The 9,466-nt window shown below is 41.2% G+C and overlaps 3 pseudogenes; 2 read left to right on the top strand and 1 right to left on the bottom strand.

Annotated features, from left to right (window-relative positions):
- The window catches only part of LOC136281656 (proto-oncogene tyrosine-protein kinase receptor Ret-like), a 62,937-nt pseudogene that overhangs the window by 13,572 nt on the left and 39,899 nt on the right, over positions 1-9,466 (bottom strand).
- On the top strand, positions 3,891-5,197 carry LOC136281590 (uncharacterized protein F54H12.2-like; annotated as a pseudogene).
- LOC131782787 (uncharacterized) lies at positions 6,006-6,479 on the top strand (annotated as a pseudogene).

The raw sequence follows: 9,466 nt of genomic DNA, 5'->3' as shown, positions 1-9,466 counted from the left end.
TTGTCTAGGACTTGAATCAAGTGTTGTATAGTATTGCTTAAGGCTGTCCGAATCTTCTAGGGGTTAGGATTTATTATTTAAAGTGACGTTCGTTGTAAGTAGACGGAGTCATAAACATGCCTGTTTTTCCAATATCCACAACGATTTTACGTGTACGATGCAAAACATGTAAATCGTGTTATCAAAATATAAAGAAATGATGGAAGATAGCGGCATGGATGTGAAAGATTAGGAACATAAGAAAAGCGTATGTAGAGAAACGATGTGGAAAGAGATTCAAAAAAGATTACGAAATTTAAGTCTAAAGATTCAGCCCACAACGTGCCCAATCTCCCAAGGAGGGACCTGTCAATCGAAGACTCATATATTTCCTTATAAAAGTGGAGTCGTTGTAGCAGGTCAAATCACATTTCGTACTCGCAGAGTGGTGTGAACAAAGCAAGCATCAAGGAAAGCAAAGATGGAACGTATACAAGGGACTAAGGAAGCTAAGAAGACAATCAAAGAGGGTTCACCCTTATGCCAAGATAAGAGACTTGAAGAATAAGAAAGAATGGGCTAAGAACAAGTTGAAAGGTAGTCTCGTTATAGATGCACTGCCTATGAAGAGAACCCAGGACTTTGTTGCTAAAGATGTGAAAATACTACCAAGTTAGAGGGGATTATATGGAAACCAGAAGTCAAGTCAATCTAAGCAAAACAATCTCCTCTGAAAGAGTTGAAACCAGCTGGTGGAAGTGTTCATAATGACCCATCAACCCTGGAGAAGATCTGAAAGTTATTGGAAAGAAAGGAGAAATCGTACTGGCGTAGAAGGTACAGGTCCGTTTCATTATTCTTCTCGGAAGAATTGTTGGACAGTGTGGAAGTCAGTTATCCATGTCCATTCCACCAGACTATGATGGAGGATATTAAAATCTAAAAAAGAAGATTGTGACGATGTATTCATACGTTGCTCGTCCGCCCGTTGCCCAGTATTTGTAATCTCAGTGATTACAACCGTTATTACTATGAATGTCAAAGGACAGGGTCACCCCTGGTTCACCCTGGACAGAATTGACAAGATGGTGTGCGAATGTGGAATGACTCCCACATTGTCTTTGACTCAATCAGAAACAAATTATGGCAAATGTATTTGCGATGCAGTCGACATAACTGTGATCTTTTTACCTGGTGGCGATTTAAACCCAACAAGAGGTCAGTGCAAATTCTTACGGATGGATGTGAATGATAATTTCAGGACTAGATGTCAAGATGACATTTGCTGATTTATTAGAAGCCCTTTTTCTTTTACTTCAAAGAAAGTAATGAGAGTCAAATGTATTAATTTTTAGGCATAGTGTTCATTCAAACTTTTCTTACACGTGTTTTTTAGTTGTAATTCCAGTTTTGTTAATTTTTTTTTTTTGTAGATGGGATAAGTACAGACCATCTTGAAATCGCACGGTTGATGGGTAGAAACACAAAGCTAGATACATTGTCTATGGACGATCATGTTGAAATCGCTTGGTTGATCGGTATGCCTAAGTTTAGCAAATTAGCTAGACGCTTAGGATTGTCGGATAAAGACTTAGAATGTATTAGTCATCATGTACAGTTTTTAGAAGATAATATGGATAAATAAAAAATAAAGTGGTATCACCGAAAACACTGTGTCATTTGTCTGTGTCTATCATGAGGCGTGTAAGACGGTCACTGATTAAAAGAAGAAAACGCAATCAACGTGGGGGTGCTTCTGTGAGTAGGGTTAAGAAAAGTCTTCGTAGAGGTCCCTCTCTTACCGATAAATTAGCTTACGCAGCAAGTATGTTGTTATCGGGTCCTGCACCAGGTTTTGGAACACTTGGTAAACTTCTGGGAAAACAGGCTTTAAAAGGCATTATGGATAATGTCAAGCATTACAAAAAGGGTCGGCGATGAAAAAAAATCACCAGTTCATCATGCTTACCTCGTGGAGTCAATGGCTATGCTACTTGCATTATCGAGTGGTGTCGTGGCTTTGTGATCGCATCCCACATATCGTCTTCGAAGAGGAGGAGCCGCATGAAATCCCTTACCATGGGTTCCCGAAGACATGGAAGTTGAGGTGTTTAAATTTGTCGTGAAACCACACCTACATCACTACACGACCGTATCTTTCATTTGATGACGTTTATGAGATACTATGATGGGAAGTATACATATAAGACGTGGAATCATTGTATACGCAGTACCTTCATAGGTATTGGGTCACTACCATTGCTTCAAACTTTGGTGTCATTTATTATGGTTAAGAAACATTAAGAAAGATGTCAAGGACGACTTGTATGAAGAACACGGTGTCGTCGGTAGTTTGGGTGGTGTGGCACCGTATGCCAAAGCTCAAAAGATCTCTAGTGCTCAAGGTAAAAAAGAATTAGAGAAAAAACTTGGCGTACACGCTTCACAAACCCAGACGTCGACGAGGAGAATTTTTACCTGTGGTGGTGTTCGACATTGATCAACAATGGGTAGCAGATTTGATCGAAGTACAGACCCTATCCAAACAGAACAAGGGATACCGATACGTATTGGTCGTGATCGATGACTTTTCCAAATACGGGTGGGCCCGGCCGATTAAAAAGAAAACTGGAAAAGATGTGACGGATGCGTTTGCAAAAATACTCAAGGAAGCCAAAGGAAGGAAACCTCAGACGTTACAGACAGATGCAGGCAAAGAATTTATAATCAGACCTTTCAATCATTGATGAAAACACAGGAGATTCATCACTTTTCTACTCATGGAGATGCCAAAGCCAGTATCGTCGAACGATTTAATCGAACCCTTAAATCGAAATTGTATCGCTATTTCACGGCTGCCAACACACTCAAATATGTGGACATATTGACCAAACTTGTCAATCAATACAATCGCACCTTCCCAGGAGTATTAAAACCACACCAGCTAAAGTCACCACATCCAATGCCAAAGAAGTGTGGAACAATTTGTATGGGAAATATCAGACTAAGAAAGAAAAAAAGCCTGCATTTAAAGTAGGCGATAAAGTCCGATTGAATAAAAAATTTAGGACCGTTAAGAAAGGGTATCTACCAGGATGGACGGAAGAAGTGTTTCAAGTTCGTAAAGTCGTACCCGGAATGGTGACGACCTATAAAGTGCAAGAATTGGATGACACGCCCTTACAAGGCACATTTTATGTGTGGGATTTGCAAAAAGTACATGTAGATGAAGCGACTTATTTTCGAGTGGAAAAAGTATTAAAGAGACAAAAGGATAAATTGTTTGTCAAGTGGAAGGGTACCCTAGCAAATATAACAGTTGGATTAATAAAAAAGATTCAAAGGGAATTGTGTGTTGGTGGTGATAGCCTCATGAGAGGAGGAAGTTTGAGACGCTTTAAAGGTATGTGCCAAATGAACAAGGAGGTGGTGGTCTCATGCGCTGGCAGACCCCCTCCCCTTATGCCCCACCACCTTTTATCGGATCCTGGGGTGATCCTCAAATAGGTGCCGGGGTCAAAGACATGGCTAAAGATTTTTTGAAAGGTTGTAACAGGGAGGCCTTAAAAAGCAGTGTCAAAAGCGTTCGTTATCAGAAAGTGCCGCGAGGTATAAAGAGAGGGGCTTCCCAAGCGCTCAAGAACGAATTGAAGAGAAAAGTTGCCAAGAGGTTGAACGATATTTTTGGAGAATAAAACATGGTCCGCATCAGCACCGTACGTCAAAGTGATCCTATCATTGGTGTAGGCACAACATTACCGACAGATCCTGTGTCTTCCATCTTAAAAAGGTATAAAGGGAGAAGAAGAAAACAACAGCAACGAGGAGGATTTCTCACAAGTCGTATAAAGAAAATAGGAACACGACAACGTGTGCATAAACGCAGAAGACGTTGAAACAGACACATCACCATGTCTATCAAAGGGGCAGAGCAGAATTCAAGTCTAGATCTCTTTAGAATACCACCTACAGATCTTTCTACGGTAAAGTACCGATATGTCAAAATACCACCTCAGACATCTAGTATTACTCCTATCCAAGTGTACGTGGAACGACAATCAGATCTCATCGATCTTTCGAGAAGTTTTGTCCAACTGGATTTGGGTTTCAAAACCACAGAAAATGCCAGTCTCACAGCACGCGCAAACAATGTAGGCGTGATGACTTCACCAGCCAACAATATTGCACACACCCTCTTCAAGCAAATCAATTTCAGAGCCAATGGTACCTTACTCACCGAACAAGTAGACATGTACCATCTTAAAGCTTTCATACAGACGATCCTTAATTATGACAGGAATGATGGAGAGACGATACTCGAACCAGCTGGATGGCGGAACGAAATTGATTCTCCTGTAACCTACACCGCTGCAAATGTCAAGATGGATGATGACGCGTATACAGCTCTTTCCATAAATCATCAAGAAAGCATCAAGAGACAGAGAGCAGATGCAACAGATTACTATGCAGGAGGAAAGAGGAGAATCTTGAGAATGAAACCGTTTATAGACGCGTTTCACCAAGGAAAATGGATCGTCCCCAAAACTCTTTTGGAATTGGAATTTTATCTGAATCCAGCAGCTTTATTTATGAATGGAGAAGCCAATCCACCCAGTGAGGAAGTCCGAGTCAACCCGGAGGATATTAAACTTACCTTCTTTCTATGTCTGGTGTCCCTAAACCCAGCCGTCTACATGAGCATGATGAGTATGATGACCAAAACCCCAACCAAGTATCCCATGATCCGTACCGAGATGAGACAGTTTCCCTTAGACAATGGGGCCACTTCTAAAGAAATCAACAACCCATTCAATGGAAAGGTGCCCCAAAGAGTCATCATTGGTCTTCTGAAAACTATGCATTCAATGGTCAATACAACGAAGACCCCTTGGCCTTTGGAAAATTTGGGGTGGAATACATCAAACAAATTGTGAATGGAGAAGAATTACCATACGAGACTTTGGAACTCAACACGGCTAATGGTTCAAAAAGACTTGGTGGGTTATCACCGATTTCTGGATTGCTACTGGCTGTCTGTACAGAAATGCAGGAAACATGGTGCGATTCAAAGACTGGGGTCATGGAAAAAATTGCACGCTGTTTGCGTTTTCCAATGTGGCCAATGGAAGTCACGATGACCCGGTTCTTCTACCTAAAAATGAAGGCTTCATCAACATTCACATTAAATGTGCAGGGCAAGCAAGTCAGAAAACGGTGATCGTTTATGCTGAATATGAAGGCATTATGGAAATTGATGGCATTAAAGGAGCTACCACGATGGAAGTGCATTAGTGATGGAGTTTGTGTGGCTTACTACGAATCAACTCAACGCTTTAGCGGATAGCGATCTAGAACTCCGCAAAGTACTTTGTGAGTGCTTTAGCCTGTGACGAACTACCCGAGTCGCCTGAACGTGTGAAACCGAGAGCTTACATTGTCAATACCCACCCTGCAGACAAACCTGGGGAACACTGGATAGCTGTGTGGACCGAACACGATAGCTGTGAAATTTTAGATAGTTATGGTTTAGATTTAACCACCTATGAATTTCTGACACCATTCATTGCATGGTTAAACCGATGGCCTTACGTGCGTAAAAATACTCGAGCATTACAATCTGTAAAAACCGCAAGTTGTGGAAACTATGCCATCATTTATTTAATGTGTAAAGCAAGACGCAAGAGTATGGATGAGTTTTTTTTCCATGTTTTCTAAAAAAGGATTATGTAGGCAACGATGATAAAGTAGGCGACATGTTAGAAGACATCATTCAATCGTTAATAAAATAAAAGGAATGAAATAAAATCGTGTCACTTTTGTGTAACTCGCTTTTAGCAATCATGTTCAAGTGTGTGGAACCAGGATTTTTCGTTCAATTCCCTTCCAATATTTTGATGTGGGCCCTACAAGTTGTGGAAAAAACCACCTTTCTCCATCGCCTACTTTTGGAAAATTTAGACCTCTTTGACCAAAGACCGACCCGCGTGCATTACTGTTATGGATCCTGGCAAAATAAGTTTGACGACATGCAACGCCATGGCATAGAATTTTTTAAAGGAGTGCCTACCCACGACGATTTAAACAACATGGTTTGGAGATAAACGAGGGGGTATTCTTGTCTTGGATGATCTCATGTCGGAGGGAGGAGATGACAGAGAAATACTAATCTTTTCACACAATATTCTCACCACATGAATGTCACCGTGTGTTATCTCTGCCAAGACATGTTCCCTCAAGGAAAATATGCCAAAACCATCTCTAGGAATGCGCAATACATTATTGCCTTTAAAAATCCTAGAGATAAAGTGGCGTTGCGCACCTTACTGCTACAGATATACCCGACCAAGTGGCTACCTGTTATGGATATATATAATGCATGTACGGACAGACCCTATGGTTATTTGTTATTTGACGTACACCCTGCAAGTAGAGATTCTACGAGACTTTTAAGTCACTTGTTACGACACGAAGGGTGTGTACGCTGTTACAGAGAGAAATAAATAAGAAAGATGCCTAGTTATAAGCGCAGTATCCCCACAACCCGAAGGAGAAGAAGAGTGAAAAGAAGACTAACCAAAAGAAGACAAAAAGGAGGTATCCTACCATTAGCGGCACTCATTCCAGCCCTCATTGCTGGAAGTAAAGCATTGGGTTTAAGTGCCCTTGGAGGAGCTGCATCGTTTGGGGCTAAAAAAGGCCTAGAAGCTCTTACAAAGAAAAAGCGATGATTAATAGTTTCAAGAGAAATGTGGATTTTTTAAAATCTATTTTACAAGAGAAAAATAGAAAGCGTCGTATGGAAAAATTACTTCACGCTAGTAAAGATCAAATCAATGCCGTCAGTGAATTCACGTTGAACATGTTGAAGAAAAAGATACCTTTATCACCGCCCACCGTTGCCAAACTCAAGAAATATAGAGTGATGTTGAGAGAGTTGGGTAAACGGAGGAACTCTTTAAGAAAGCGGCGTCAATTACTTGTGAATCAAACAGGCGGTAGCTTTTGGAGTGGTATGAACGACGCGTTCTGTCAGTGTTTCAAGAGATCATGACTGTCACCGTGCAAGAGGGTATAAACGAAGTGGACACGGGTATAAAGTTTGATTTGCAATTCAACTACGACGACGACGACAGTGACTATAAGGATTCAACCGAGTGTAGACTCACAATAACTCAAACTGTTTCGGTGGTTGCGTATGCGTGTGGTGGAACCCTTGTGGCGATTATGGAGACGTTCTTAATGGTGAAACCCGATGAGTTTCGAGCTTTGGTAGATTATTACAAGGGAAAAATTACTGAAAGTACTCTTCTGGACAAAGCCGCACGCGTGGCCGCCGAAGCAAAACTGTTATTAGAAGATACATCTACTCCTGCTGCTTTAAAAGAACCTGTGGTAAAAGAATTGTTAATGCAAGAACGCAAGCTTACTGACAAATTGAGACAGATTCCTATCGCCGGTGGTGTAGAACCTCCACCTCGAGACGATGATGGTAATCTCATGGAGGGGTTGCAAGAGGGATTGTTAAAAGAACTCATTAAATCCATAAATATGAAGGGACAAGCCGCCGTACCTCAGATGACACTCAAGAGGGAACCTGTCACACCTGTGGGGATCAAGAACGAACACGTGACCCCTGCGAAACCGGGAACGTCCAAGATTCCTTTTCTCACAGCTCCATCCCAAAAGATACAAAAAACGAAACGAAAACTTCCTGTTCCCACACCGCAAAAGCATCGCACGGAGTTGGAACGACTCAAAGAATTTGGTAACTGGGAACCTTGGGAAAAGAGAGGTTACGACCCGTATCAAGTGTTTGAAGATGACGAAACGCCAAAGTCGAAGAAAGGCAAAGGGAGGGGCAAGAACCGTCCTAGTTAAGGCTAAAAGGAAACGACAGAGAGGAGGAAAATTTGATATTCAGAAATGGATTTCAAAGTTAGGTGTCGAGTTTCATTGGCCCGGATACCAGTATATGGGTCCAGGTACAAAATTAGCCAAGCGATTAAAACGTGTTGATCCAGGAATTAATCGTCTTGATAGATTAGCCAAACAGCACGATATTGATTACAGTAAAGCTAAATCACTCGCTGACAAACATATTGCAGATCGTAAGATGGTAGCCGGAATCGATAAGTTTCCAGGCAAGAAGAGTTTAACCGAGCAAATTGTGAAGCGAATCATGCAAGCTAAACTTAAAACAAAATTGTAACGCCTCTACAATGATGAAATAAAACTTGTGAAAATGCAACACAGTGTGTGTCTCCGGTTCATTTGTAGTTGTGTCGTTATCGAGAGCACATCATGTCAGGTGATACTTTTTACTTGACGTTACCCAGTAATGATGGGAGTCTGAAATATTTTCCAGACAACAAAAACAATTCTTGGAAAAATCGATTAGACAAACGCATCGATTTAGAAGGAGAGTGGGAAGTGGGATTGAGTAGTATTTCGCTTCCACACGATTCTAAGGTGTCTAGTTACCTCAAAGGATTAAAAGACGATGATGTCTTGCTAACCACAGGACGAGTTAAAGTAGCCACTGGGGATATACAACATAAAGTGACTTACAATGTCACGTATGGAGACATCAAACAACATCGTATCGAGACAGTTCACGATTTACTCAAATCCTTGTTTGATGAAGAACATTTAAAATGTATTATGAATATGGGCTCGGCGTTTGGGAGTCATTTTTCTTCAGGACACAGTGCACAATTTGAAGTGATTGCGGATGAGGATAAAGAAACGATTACTGTAACAGCAGACAAGGTAAAATCGACTGATATAACTCATCAAGAAGTTCGTGACGGTCTCTATTTTGAGTTACCTCGAGACATGTGTGAGTTGTTTGGTTGGACGAAAAAAACAACAGTTCCTTATCGTCGTATTTTTAGTGGTCCTATTGAAGAGAATTGTAATGTATCACGACCGGCGCATAATCTCACAGTGACCAAACGTGGTACGGTGTGGAGTTATGATAGGAGGCTTACTACATCCAGTTTGGCGTATTACAGATATGAGATCCCATGGAAAGACCGATTTGCGGAGAAATATCATAGATTTCTTCTTAGCGATCTGAACTGGACCTTTATCAATACTAAGAGAAGTACCTACTTAAATTTACCTTACCCACGAACCTTGTATATGTATTCCTCGCTTTGTGCTCCAGTACGCGTGGGAGATCAGACGACTGATCTTATACGTCAAATACACTACCAACCAATCTTGGAAGGAAATTATTATTACGAACCCAAGCAGATTCATTACATCAAGTTACGTAAGAATCACATCGATGTGGTGGAAACACAGATGAGTGAGTCGGAAAATAATAATTTGGCTCAGTTTACAGACGGCGCTTCTATAGTCACATTGCATTTTAGACGAGTGAGATAACATGTTTAACCAAAAAGAGGCAGCCAGAGGCTGTCTGTCTGAAGCCGCCGCCGCCAAAAACCGAAGCCCAGGAAAAGAAGAAGAGAAAGAAACG

This window comes from Pocillopora verrucosa, chromosome 6 (assembly GCF_036669915.1).
Source record: "Pocillopora verrucosa isolate sample1 chromosome 6, ASM3666991v2, whole genome shotgun sequence".
Classification (NCBI taxonomy): domain Eukaryota; kingdom Metazoa; phylum Cnidaria; class Anthozoa; order Scleractinia; family Pocilloporidae; genus Pocillopora; species Pocillopora verrucosa.
This window is presented reverse-complemented; position numbering and strand designations above follow the sequence as displayed.